The sequence below is a fragment of the Lonchura striata genome, chromosome 2, assembly GCF_050655825.1.
Source record: "Lonchura striata isolate lonStrDom1 chromosome 2, ASM5065582v1, whole genome shotgun sequence".
NCBI classification, from domain to species: Eukaryota; Metazoa; Chordata; class Aves; order Passeriformes; family Estrildidae; genus Lonchura; species Lonchura striata.
Genome location: NC_140704.1, coordinates 155,711,342 through 155,725,465, shown reverse-complemented (window position 1 = coordinate 155,725,465; position 14,124 = coordinate 155,711,342). Strand labels below are relative to the sequence as shown.

The following is a 14,124-nucleotide window of genomic DNA, read 5'->3' as shown; positions in this document are numbered from 1 at the left end:
AAATCTTGGTCACAACTTCAATCCCCTTTGACACACTCCATCAACACCAGCCTTGGGTTTCCAACACTCACACTTTAAAGGAGGAATGACCACAATGGAAGGGGCAGCTCCTCATGCACAGCACAGCTGCAAAGCCCACACCAGCCTGACATGGCTGCGGTGGAATTGGGGCCCTCTTCACAACACACCCACAAACTAAAGCACAAAAGTGCCACAAAATGACCTCACCGATGACACCCATATTTTCCTTGGCTTTTGTTGTATATTCTGGTTTCTCTGACACACATCCTCTATACCAATGCTCCCAAATGCCAAGTCTCACAATAAAGCTGACACCAAGGTCAGATGGACATGGCCTCAGGAGACAAGGCAGGGAAGAGTTGTGGGGAGGAATACTCTGCCCCCCTCATGACTTGCAAAACTCTGTCTGATAAAAGAGATACGATAACTCTATATATGGTATCTCCAGAGAGTTTCAAGTTTCATCCTATTTTTCTGAATAGCAAATGACTGCAGTTCCTACAACTGCTCCTCTCAGGCCATCTTCTTCTTTTCCTGAACCCATTTTCCTTTTTTGGTTTCACTCAGAGCCCAGCCATGGGACCCCAGAGTGTGACCTTGCTGGGCCCAGCTGAGACGAGCGCTACAGATGAACCAACACAAGACATTGAACAGGAGGAGAGGCGTCACAGGGATTGTTCTCCCAAAGCCAGCAGGAAAGGCCTGGCATATAGACAGGTCTAGAATGTTGGCAACAGGACAGGGAGGGAAGAGTATGTAATGCAAGTGGACAACTTCACACCCAGAAGAGCTGCAAAGCCCAGATGAGTCTGACAGGGATATGGGGGAATGAGGATCCTCACCACAAGACATCCACACACCACAGCACATGAGGGCCAGGGGCTAACTTCAGTGATCACACACCACTCTCCAAAGCTCAGGTCACATCCACAGTTCTCCACAAAAAAACATCTTCATCCACAGTATTTGGCCACTAACACTCTCTGCTGACAAGGTCAGACAGACAATGACACTAAATTAGGACATGACACTGCAGAGTTGTGGGATGGAAAACACTCCCCCACCTCCGGACTCACAACTCAGCCAACCGGGAACTGTGGCCAGCAAAATGCCCCAAGGCCAAGGGACAAAGCTGTCCCACCCCTCCAGAACCAGAATAAAAGCCGGCCCAGAGCCTCTCTCCCTCACACACTTCTCCTGACACCTTCTCCTCCTGCTCCTGCAGACAACCAGGTGAGTCTCATTCCCCTGACCCTTCTGCTCCTGCACCCTTGGCCCCACTTTTCTAGCACATTCAGCCCCAGCCTCAGCAGCCCTCACACCTCCCCACATCCCCACAACAGCCTCCAAACTCTTTCACCCTCCAGCATCAGTGCCGCACATGCTCCAAAATCCCTCTCCTGCCTCATCGCTTCTCTTCCAGGCACCCTCCACTCCGCACCCATGGCCTGCAACACCCGCTGCGGATCCACCTGCGGACCCACCCCGCTGGCCAACAGCTGCAACGAGCCCTGTGCCCTGCAGTGCCAGGATTCCCACGTCATCATCAACCCTTCCCCTGTGCTGGTCACCCTGCCAGGACCCATCATGACCTCCTTCCCCCAGAACACCGCCGTCGGATCCACCTCCTCGGCTGCTCTGGGCAGTGAGCTCAGTGCCCAGGGACAGCCCATCTCTGGTGGATTTGGCTTTGGCCTTGGCTATGGCTACGGGCTGGGAGGCCTGGGCTGCTATGGCAGGAGGGGTGGCTACATCTGCTGAGGGCCCTCAGCACCACCCCTGACACCACCAGCTCTGGCCTCTGGCAACAGCTCCTGCAAGCAAAGCAGCTCAGCTGATGGTCTCTCTACTTGTACCTCACGCCTGATTCCTTCAGCTTCTTCCTTCTCATCAGTATTTCACTTCAATAAATTTTTCTTGCATCACAACCTCAGTTGCTGCCTCTTGGTTTTGAATTCCAATGGTCTCACATCCCCACCATATTCAATGCCAGCACTCAAATATTATGTTGGATGGAAAGGGAGTAAAGGACATTTCTTAACAAATATGACCCCACCAGTAACAACTAACGCTGAGATGGGAAATAGGGGAGAGGGTGAACCTTCCAGAACATGACACATGGCCATTACCTGATCTACCAAAGGCTTTGACACAACAATTCTCTCCTGGGCACTGCTGTGCCAAAGTCATTCTACCCAGACATAGACTTGAAAAATTCTCTTCCCAGCAGCACTCTCGAGTCCTGCCCATGAACAGAGGAATAACATCATGCACTTGGGCAGGAACTCCTGAATGCCAATGCTTCCATGCCTCTTCCTCAGGCAGCCCAGCAGGATTTCCAGGACTATGGCCAGTTCACTTTTGGACCTCCAAGGAGAGAGACCATATTGTCTCTTACACTCTGAGACCTTCCATGCACACTGAAAATTCTTTCCTCCTTTGCACATGGAATTCCATCTATTCTCTCATTTTTGCACATGCCCGATTCCTTTCATGTGTGCAGTGCTGACAACAGCTGGGCTCCCACACACTGCTGACACCCCTGCCCAGCCTTGTCTCTTCATAGTCCCAGCTCTCTCAGTCTCTCCTCTAGTAAAGTTCCATCAGAAATTGAAGTGTCTAGTGGCCCTCAACTGCTCAATGTCCAATATCCCCTTGTTCTTCTCATCTCGTGGCCAGAACTGTCCACACCACCCACATCGAATCTGCCCAGTGCTCTAAAGAGAGGAAGGGCCACCTCTCACAATTTCATGGCAACAATTTCCACAACTCTGCCTTGGACACTGGTGACACCCCACTGAAGTCATTCCCCACTGCAACCTGCTGGTTACTCCGATCTCAATCAGCACCATCAGCAGGATCCTGATCACAAAAGTCACTTTCCAGAATCTCAGTCCCCAGCATTATCCTGGGCCAAGTGCAGTTTTCCTCTCCTTATGCAGAACTTCACCTTTGCCTTGATGAACTTTGGGAGATTCCTCTAACCCTTAGTCTCGAGGTCCTTCTGACTGGTGGTTCAGACAAGTGTGGCCTCAGACACTCCATCACCACCCACCTTGCTGAAGGGGCAACTCTGCAACTGCCCAGAAGGAATGGAGGAGTCCAGGTGCTCACACCTGGCACAGATGCAAAGCCCAGACCAGCCTGACACACCTGAGATAGTTTCGGACCCCACTTCACCACACACCCACAAACCCAAAACCATGAGTTCCACAGGATGACCTCAGTGAAGACACCACACTGCCAAAATCTTGGTCACGTCTTCAGTCCCCACTGACACGCTCCATCAACACCAGCCTTGGGTTTCCAACACTCACACTTTAAAGGAGGAATGACCACAATGGAAGGGGCAGCTCCTCATGCACAGCACAGCTGCAAAGCCCACACCAGCCTGACATGGCTGTGGTAGAATTGGGGCCCTCTTCATAACACACCCACAAACTAAAGCACTAAAGTGCCACCAAATGACCTCACCGATGACACCCATATTTTCCTTGGGCTTTTGTTGTATATTCTGGTTTCTCTGACACACATCCTCTATACCAATGCTCCCAAATGCCAAGTCTCACAATAAAGCTGACACCAAGGTCAGATGGACATGGCCTCAGCAGACAAGACAGGGAAGAGTTGTGGGGAGGAATACTCTGCCCCCCTCATGACTTGCAAGGCTCTGTCTGATAAAAGAGATACGATAACTCTATATATGGTATCTCCAGAGAGTTTCCAGTTTGATGCTATTTTTCTGAAAAGTGAATGTCTGCAGTTCCTACAACTGCTCCTCAGGCCTTCCTCTTCTTCTCCTGAACCCGTTTTCCTTTTTTGGTTTCACTCAGAGCCCAGCCATGGGACCCCAGAGTGTGACCTTGCTGGGCCCAGCTGAGACGAGCGCTATGGATGAACCAACACAAGACATTGAACAGGAGGAGAGGCGTCACAGGGATTGTTCTCCCAAAGCCAGCAGGAAAGGCCTGGCATATAGAAAGGTCTAGAATGTTGGCAACAGGACAGGGAGGGAAGAGTATGTAATGCAAGTGGACAACTTCACACCCAGAAGAGCTGCAAAGCCCAAATGAGCCTGACGTGGCTGTGGGGGAATGAGGTTCCTCACCACAAGACATCCACACACCACAGCACATGAGGGCCAGGGGCTGACTTCAGTGATCACACACCACTCTCCAAAGCTCAGGTCACATCCACAGTTCTCCACAAAAAAACATCTTCATCCGCAGTATTTGGTCACTAATGCTAGCACATAAAAGATGCCGACAAGGTCAGACGGACATGGACGGTAAAGTAGGACATGACACTGCAGAGTTGTGGGATGGAAAACACTCCCCCACCTCCGGACTCACAACTCTGAGCCAACCAGGAACTGTGGCCAGCAAAATGCCCCAAGGCCAAGGGACAAAGCTGTCCCACCCCCCAGAACCAGAATAAAAGCCGGCCCAGAGCCTCTCTCCCACACACACTTCTCCTGACACCTTCTCCTCCTGCTCCTGCTGACAACCAGGTGAGTCTCATTCCCCTGACCCTTCTGCTCCTGCACCCTTGGCCCCACTCTTCCAGCACACTCAGCCCCAGCCTCAGCAGCCCTCACACCTCCCCACATCCCCACAACAGCCTCCAAACTCTTTCACCCTCCAGCATCACTGCTGCACATGCTCCAAAATCCCTCTCCTGCCTCATCCCTTCTCTTCCAGGACCCTCCACACCACACCCATGGCCTGCAACACCCGCTGCGGATCCACCTGCGGACCCACCCCGCTGGCCAACAGCTGCAACGAGCCCTGTGCCCTGCAGTGCCAGGATTCCCGCGTCATCATCGACCCTTCCCCTGTGCTGGTCACCCTGCCAGGACCCATCATGACCTCCTTCCCCCAGAACACCGCCGTCGGATCCACCTCCTCGGCTGCTCTGGGCAGTGAGCTCAGTGCCCAGGGACAGCCCATCTCTGGTGGATTTGGATTTGGCCTTGGCTATGGCTACGGGCTGGGAGGCCTGGGCTGCTATGGCAGGAGGGGTGGCTACATCTGCTGAGGACCCTCAGCACCACCCCTGACACCACCAGCTCTGGCCTCTGGCAAAAGCTCCTGCAAGCAAAGCACCTCGGCTGGTGGTCTCTCTACTTGTACCTCACATCTGATTCCTTCAGCTTCTTCCTTCTCATCAGTATTTCACTTCAATAAATTTTTCTTGCATCACAACCTGAGTTGCTGCCTCTTGGTTTTGGAATCCAATGGTCTCACATCCCCACCATATTCAATACCAGCACTCAAATATTATGTTGGATGGAAAGGGAGTAAAGGACATTTCTTAACAAATATGACCTCACCAGTAACAACTAATGCTGAGATGGGAACTAGGGGAGTGGGGGAACCTTCCAGAACATGACACACGGCCATCACCTGATCTACCAAAGGCTTTGACACAACAATTCTCTCCTGGGCACTGCTGTGCCAAAATCATTCTACCCAGACATAGACTTGAAAAATTCTCTTCCCTGCCGCACTCTCGTGTCCTCCCCATGAACAGAGGAATAACATCATGCACTTGGGCAGGAACTCCTGAATGCCAATGCTTCCATTCCTCTTCCTCAGGCAGCCCAGCAGGATTTCCAGGATTATGGCCAGTTGACTTTTGGACCTCCAAGGAGAGAGACCACATTGTCTCTTACACTCTGAGACCTTCCATGCACACTGAAAATTCTTCCCTCCTTTGCACATGGAATTCCATCTATTCTCTCATTTTTGCACATGCCCTATTCCTTTCATGTGTGCAGTGCTGACAACAGCTGGGCTCCCACACACTGCTGACACCCCCTGCCCAGCCTTGTCTCTTCATAGTCCCAGCTCTCTCAGTCTCTCCTCTAGTAAAGTTCTGCCAGAAATTGAAGTGTCTAGTGACCCTCAACTGCTCAATGTCCAATATCCCCTTGTTCTTCTCATCTCGAGGCCAGAACTGTCCACACCACCCACATCGAATCTGCCCAGTGCTCTAAAGAGAGGAAGGGCCACCTCTCACAATTTCATGGCAACAATTTCCACAACTCTGCCTTGGACACTGGTGACACCCCAATGAAGTCATCCCCCACTACAACCTGCTGGTCACTCCGATCTCAATCAGCACCATCAGCAGGATCCTGATCACAAAAGTCACTTTCCAGAATCTCAGTCCCCACCATTATCCTGGGCCAAGTGCAGTTTTCCTCTCCTTATGCAGAACTTCACCTTTGCCTTGATGAACTTTGGAAGATTCCTTTAACCCTTAGTCTCGAGGTCCTTCTGACTGGTGGTTCAGACAAGTGTGGCCTCAGACACTCCATCACCACCCACCTTGCTGAAGGGGCAACTCTGCAACTGCCCAGAAGGAATGGAAGAGTCCAGGTGCTCACACCTGGCACTGGTGCAAAGCCCAGACCAGCCTGACACACCTGAGATAGTTTCGGACCCCACTTCACCACACACCCACAAACCCAAAACCATGAGTTCCACAGGATGACCTCACTGATGACACCACACTGCCAAAATCTTGGTCACAACTTCAATCCCCTTTGACACACTCCATCAACACCAGCCTTGGGTTTCCAACACTCACACTTTAAAGGAGGAATGACCACAATGGAAGGGGCAGCTCCTCATGCACAGCACAGCTGCAAAGCCCACACCAGCCTGACATGGCTGCGGTGGAATTGGGGCCCCTCTTCACAACACACCCACAAACTAAAGCACAAAAGTGCCACCAAATGACCTCACCGATGACACCCATATTTTCCTTGGGCTTTTGTTGTATATTCTGGTTTCTCTGACACACATCCTCTATACCAATGCTCCAAATACCCAGTCTCACAATAAAGCTGACACCAAGGTCAGATGGACATGGCCTCAGGAGACAAGACAGGGAAGAATTGTGGGGAGGAATACTCTGCCCCCCTCATGACTTGCAAGGCTCTGTCTGATAAAAGAGATATGATAAGTCTACATATGGTACCTCCAGAGAGCTTCCAGTTTGATGCTATTTTTCTGAAAAGTGAATGTCTGCAGTTCCTACAACTGCTCCTCTCAGGCCTTCTTCTTCTTTTACTGAACCCGTTTTCCTTTTTTGGTTTCACTCAGAGCCCAGCCATGGGACCCCAGAGTGTGACCTTGCTGGGCCCAGCTGAGACGAGCGCTACGGATGAACCAACACAAGACATTGAACAGGAGGAGAGGCGTCACAGGGATTGTTCTCCCAAATCCAGCAGGAAAGGCCTGGCATATAGACAGGTCTAGAATGTTGGCAACAGGACAGGGAGGGAAGAATATGTAATGCAAGTGGACAACTTCACACCCAGAAGAGCTGCAGAGCCCAAATGAGCCTGACAGGGCTGTGGGGGAATGAGGATCCTCACCACAAGACATCCACAAACCACAGCACAAGAGGGCCAGGGGCTGACTTCAGTGATCACACATCACTCTCCAAAGCTCAGGTCACATCCACAGTTCTCCACAAAAAAACATCTTCATCCACAGTATTTGGTCACTAATGCTAGCATGTAAAATTTGCCGACAAGGTCAGACGGACATGGACGCTAAATTAGGACATGACACTGCAGAGTTGTGGGATGGAAAACACTCCCCCACCTCCGGACTCACAACTCTGAGCCAACCGGGAACTCTGGCCAGCAAAATGCCCCAAGGCCAAGGGACAAAGCTGTCCCAGCCCCCAGAACCAAAATGAAAGCCGGCCCAGAGCCTCTCTCCCTCACACACTTCTCCTGACACCTTCTCCTCCTGCTCCTGCAGACAACCAGGTGAGTCTCATTCCCCTGACCCTCCTGCTCCTGCACCCTTGGCCCCACTCTTCCAGCACACTCAGCCCCAGCCTCAGCAGCCCTCACACCTCCCCACATCCCCACAACAGCCTCCAAAATCTTTCACCCTCCAGCATCACTGCCCTACATGCTCCAAAATCCCTCTCCTGCCTCATCCCTTCCTTTCCAGGCACCCTCCACACCGCACCCATGGCCTGCAACACCCTCTGCGGATCCACCTGCGGACCCACCCCGCTGGCCAACAGCTGCAACGAGCCCTGTGCCCTGCAGTGCCAGGATTCCCGCGTCATCATCGACCCTTCCCCTGTGCTGGTCACCCTGCCAGGACCCATCATGACCTCCTTCCCCCAGAACACCGCCGTCGGATCCACCTCCTCGGCTGCTCTGGGCAGTGAGCTCAGTGCCCAGGGACAGCCCATCTCTGGTGGATTTGGCTTTGGCCTTGGCTATGGCTACGGGCTGGGAGGCCTGGGCTGCTATGGCAGGAGGGGTGGCTACATCTGCTGAGGACCCTCAGCACCACCCCTGACACCACCAGCTCTGGCCTCTGGCAACAGCTCCTGCAAGCAAAGCAGCTCAGCTGATGGTCTCTCTACTTGTACCTCATGCCTGATTCCTTCAGCTTCTTCCTTCTCATCAGTATTTCACTTCAATAAATTTTTCTTGCATCACAACCTCAGTTGCTGCCTCTTGGTTTTGGATGCCAATGGTCTCACATCCCCACCATATTCAATACCAGCACTCAAATATTATGTTGGATGGAAAGGGAGTAAAGGACATTTCTTAACAAATATGACCCCACCAGTAACAACTAACGCTGACATGGGAAAAAGGGGAGTGGGGGAACCTTCCAGAACATGACACATGGCCATCACCTGATCTACCAAAGACTTTGACACAACAATTCTCTCCTGGGCACTGCTGTGCCAAAGTCACTCTACCCAGACATAGACTTGAAAAATTTGCTTCCCTGCAGCACTCTCGAGTCCTCCCCATGAACAGAGGAATAACATCATGCACTTGGGCAGGAACTCCTGAATGCCAATGCTTCCATTCCTCTTCCTCAGGCAGCCCAGCAGGATTTCCAGGACTATGGCCAGTTCACTTTTGGACCTCCAAGGAGAGAGACCACATTGTCTCTTACACTCTGAGACCTTCCACGCACACTGAAAAACTCTTCCCTCCTTTGCACATGGAATTCCATCTATTCTCTCATTTTTGCACATGCCCTATTCCTTTCATGTGTGCAGTGCTGACAACAGCTGGGCTCCCACACACTGCTGACACCCCCTGCCCAGCCTTGTCTCTTCATAGTCCCAGCTCTCTCAGTCTCTTCTCTAGTAAAGTTCCGCCAGAAATTGAAGTGTCTAGTGGCCCTCAACTGCTCTTGGTCCACTGTCCCCTTGTTCTTCTCATCTCGAGGCCGGAACTGTCCACACCACCCACATCGAATCTGCCCAGTGCTCTAAAGAGAGGAAGGGCCACCTCTCACAATTTCATGGCAACAATTTCCACAACTCTGCCTTGGACACTGGTGACACCCCACTGAAGTCATCCCCCACTGCAACCTGCTGGTCACTATGATCTCAATCAGCACCATCAGCAGGATCCTGATCACAAAAGTCACTTTCCAGAATCTCAGTCCCCAGCATTATCCTGGGCCAAGTGCAGTTTTCCTCTCCATATGCAGAACTTCACCTTTGCCTTGATGAACTTTGGGAGATTCCTCTAACCCTTAGTCTCGAGGTCCTTCTGACTGGTGGTTCAGACAAGTGTGGCCTCAGACACTCCATCACCACCCACCTTGCTGAAGGGGCAACTCTGCAGTGGCCCAGAAGGAATGGAAGAGTCCAGGTGCTCACACCTGGCACAGGTGCAAAACCCAGACCAGCCTGACACACCTGAGATAGTTTGGGGCCCCACTTCACCACACACCCACAAACCCAAAACCATGAGTTCTACAGGATGACCTCAATGATGACACCACACTGCCAAAATCTTGGTCAAATCTTCAGTCCCCACTGACACGCTCCATCAACACCAGCCTTGGGTTTCCAACACTCACACTTTAAAGGAGGAATGACCACGATGGAAGGGGCAGCTCCTCATGCACAGCACAGCTGCAAAGCCCACACCAGCCTGACATGGCTGCGGTGGAATTGGGGCCCCTCTTCAAAACACACCCACAAACTAAAGCACAAAAGTGCCACCAAATGACCTCACCGATGACACCCATATTTTCCTTGGGCTTTTGTTGTATATTCTGGTTTCTCTGACACACATCCTCTATACCAATGCTCCCAAATGCCAAGTCTCACAATAAAGCTGACACCAAGGTCAGATGGACATGGCCTCAGCAGACAAGACAGGGAAGAGCTGTGGGGAGGAATACTCTGCCCCCCTCATGACTTGCAAGGCTCTGTCTGATAAAAGAGATATGATAAGTCTACATATGGTACCTCCAGAGAGTTTCCAGTTTGATGCTATTTTTCTGAAAAGTGAATGTCTGCAGTTCCTACAACTGCTCCTCTCAGGCCTTCTTCTTCTTTTACTGAACCCGTTTTCCTTTTTTGGTTTCACTCAGAGCCCAGCCATGGGACCCCAGAGTGTGACCTTGCTGGGCCCAGCTGAGACGAGCGCTACGGATGAACCAACACAAGACATTGAACAGGAGGAGAGGCGTCACAGGGATTGTTCTCCCAAAGCCAGCAGGAAAGGCCTGGCATATAGACAGGTCTAGAATGTTGGCAACAGGACAGGGAAGGAAGAGTATGTAATGCAAGTGGACAACTTCACACCCAGAAGAGCTGCAAAGCCCAGATGAGCCTGACAGGGCTGTGGGGGAATGAGGTTCCTCACCACAAGACATCCACACACCACAGCTCTTGAGGGCCAGGGGCTGACTTCAGTGATCACACACCACTCTCCAAAGCTCAGGTCACATCCAGAGTTCTCCACAAAAAAACATCTTCATCCACAGTATTTGGCCACTAACACTCTCTGCTGACAAGGTCAGACAGACAATGACATTAAATTAGGACATGACACTGCAGAGTTGTGGGATGGAAAACACTCCCCCACCTCCGGACTCACAACTCTGAGCCAGCCGGGAACTCTGGCCAGCAAAATGCCCCAAGGCCAAGGGACAAAGCTGTCCCACCTCTCCAGAACCAGAATAAAAGCCGGCCCAGAGCCTCTCTCCCTCACACACTTCTCCTGACACCTTCTCCTCCTGCTCCTGCAGACAACCAGGTGAGTCTCATTCCCCTGACCCTTCTGCTCCTGCACCCTTGGCCCCACTCCTCCAGCACACTCAGCCCCAGCCTCAGCAGCCCTCACACCTCCCCACATCCCCACAACAGCCTCCAAACTCCTTCACCCTTCAGCATCACTGCCCTACATGCTCCAAAATCCCTCTCCTGCCTCATCCCTTCCTTTCCAGGCACCCTCCACTCCACACCAATGGCCTGCAACACCCTCTGCCAGCCCTGCGGACCCACCCCGCTGGCCAACAGCTGCAACGAGCCCTGTGCCCTGCAGTGCCAGGATTCCCGCGTCATCATCAACCCTTCCCCTGTGCTGGTCACCCTGCCAGGACCCATCATGACCTCCTTCCCCCAGAACACCGCCGTCGGATCCACCTCCTCGGCTGCTCTGGGCAGTGAGCTCAGTGCCCAGGGACAGCCCATCTCTGGTGGATTTGGCTTTGGCTATGGCTACGGGCTGGGAGGCCTGGGCTGCTATGGCAGGAGGGGTGGCTACATCTGCTAAGGGCCATCAGCACCACCCCTGACACCACCAGCTCTGGCCTCTGGCAAAAGCTCCTGCAAGCAAAGCAGCTCAGCTGATGGTCTCTCTACTTGTACCTCACGCCTGATTCCTTCAGCTTCTTCCTTCTCATCAGTATTTCACTTCAATAAATTTTTCTTGCATCACAACCTCAGTTGCTGACTCTTGGTTTTGAATTCCAATGGTCTCATACACTCCCCCTATTCAATACCAGCACTCAAATATTATGTTGAATGGAAAGGGAGTAAAGGACATTTCTTAACAAATATGACCCCACCTGTAACAACTAACGCTGACATGGGAAATAGGGGAGAGGGGGAAACTTCCCAAACATGACACACGGCCATCACCTGATCTACCAAAGGCTTTGACACAACAATTCTCTCCTGGGCACTGCTGTGCCAAAGTCATTCTACCCAGACATAGACTTGAAAAATTCTCTTCCCTGCCGCACTCTCGAGTCCTCCCCATGAACAGAGGAATAACATCATGCACTTGAGCAGGAACTCCTGAATGCCAATGCTTCCATGCCTCTTCCTCAGGCAGCCCAGCAGGATTTCCAGGACTATGGCCAGTTCACTTTTGGACCTCCAAGGAGAGAGACCACATTGTCTCTTACACTCTGAGACCTTCCATGCACACTGAAAAATTCTTCCTTCCTTTGCACATGGAATTCCATCTATTCTCTCATTTTTGCACATGCCCTATTCCTTTCATGTGTGCAGTGCTGACAACAGCTGGACTCCCACACACTGCTGACACCCCCTGCCCAGCCTTGTCTCTTCATAGTCCCAGCTCTCTCAGTCTCTCCTCTAGTAAAGTTCTGCCAGAAATTGAAGTGTCTAGTGACCCTCAACTGCACAATGTCCAATATCCCCTTGTTCTTCTCGTCTCGAGGCCAGAACTGTCCACACCACCCACATCGAATCTGCCCAGTGCTCTAAAGAGAGGAAGGGCCACCTCTCACAATTTCATGGCAACAATTTCCACAACTCTGCCTTGGACACTGGTGACACCCCACTGAAGTCATCCCCCACTGCAACCTGCTGGTCACTCTCATCGCAATCAGCACCATCAGCAGGATCCTGATCACAAAAGTCACTTTCCAGAATCTCAGTCCCCACCATTATCCTGGGCCAAGTGCAGTTTTCCTCTCCTTATGCAGAACTTCACCTTTGCCTTGATGAACTTTGGGAGATTCCTCTAACCCTTAGTCTCGAGGTCCTTCTGACTGGTGGTTCAGACAAGTGTGGCCTCAGACACTCCATCACCACCCACCTTGCTGAAGGGGCAACTCTGCAACTGCCCAGAAGGAATGGAAGAGTCCAGGTGCTCACACCTGGCACTGGTGCAAAGCCCAGACCAGCCTGACACACCTCAGATAGTTTGGGGCCCCACTTCACCACACACCCACAAACCCAAAACCATGAGTTCCACAGGATGACCTCAATGATGACATTCTTGCTCCCAAATCTTGGTCACATCTTCAGTCCACATTGACACGCTCCATCAACACCAGCCTTGGGTTTCCAACACTCACACTTTAAAGGAGGAATGACCACAATGGAAGGGGCAGCTCCTCATGCACAGCACAGCTGCAAAGCCCACACAAGCCTGACATGGCTGCGGTGGAATTGGGGCCCCTCTTCACAACACACCCACAAACTAAAGCACAAAAGTGCCACCAAATGACCTCACCGATGACACCCATATTTTCCTTGGGCTTTTGTTGTATATTCTGGTTTCTCTGACACACATCCTCTATACCAATGCTCCAAATACCCAGTCTCACAATAAAGCTGACACCAAGGTCAGATGGACATGGCCTCAGGAGACAAGACAGGGAAGAGTTGTGGGGAGGAATACTCTGCCCCCCTCATGACTTGCAAGGCTCTGTCTTATAAAAGAGATATGATAACTCTATATATGGTATCTCCAGAGAGTTTCCAGTGTGATGCTATTTTTCTGAAAAGTGAATGTCTGCAGTTCCTACAACTGCTCCTCTCAGGCCTTCTTCTTCTTTTCCTGAACCCGTTTTCCTTTTTTGGTTTCACTCAGAGCCCAGCCATGGGACCCCAGAGTGTGACCTTGCTGGGCCCAGCTGAGACGAGCGCTATGGATGAACCAACACAAGACATTGAACAGGAGGAGAGGCGTCACAGGGATTGTTCTCCCAAATCCAGCAGGAAAGGCCTGGCATATAGACAGGTCTAGAATGTTGGCAACAGGACAGGGAGGGAAGAGTATGTAATGCAAGTGGACAACTTCACACCCAGAAGAGCTGCAAAGCTCAGATGAGCCTGACATGGCTGTGGGGGAATGAGGTTCCTCACCACAAGACATCCACAAACCACAGGACAACAGGGTCAGGGGCTGATTTCAGTGATCACACCCCACTCTCCAAAGCTCAGGTCACATCCAGAGTTCTCCACAAAAAAATATCTTCATCCACAGTATTTGGTCACTAACACTAGCTGCCGACAAGGTCAGACAGAGAATGACAC

At 51.7% G+C, this 14,124-nt stretch overlaps 4 pseudogenes; all 4 read left to right on the top strand.

Annotated features, from left to right (window-relative positions):
* Positions 1-1,464: 1,464 nt before the first annotated feature.
* Positions 1,465-1,782, top strand: LOC144245936 (feather beta keratin pseudogene; annotated as a pseudogene).
* Positions 1,783-4,740: 2,958 nt separating this feature from the next.
* On the top strand, positions 4,741-5,058 carry LOC144246606 (feather beta keratin pseudogene; annotated as a pseudogene).
* Positions 5,059-8,020: 2,962 nt separating this feature from the next.
* Positions 8,021-8,338, top strand: LOC144246611 (feather beta keratin pseudogene; annotated as a pseudogene).
* A 2,955-nt stretch (positions 8,339-11,293) lies between these two features.
* Positions 11,294-11,602, top strand: LOC144246614 (feather beta keratin pseudogene; annotated as a pseudogene).
* Positions 11,603-14,124: the final 2,522 nt, after the last annotated feature.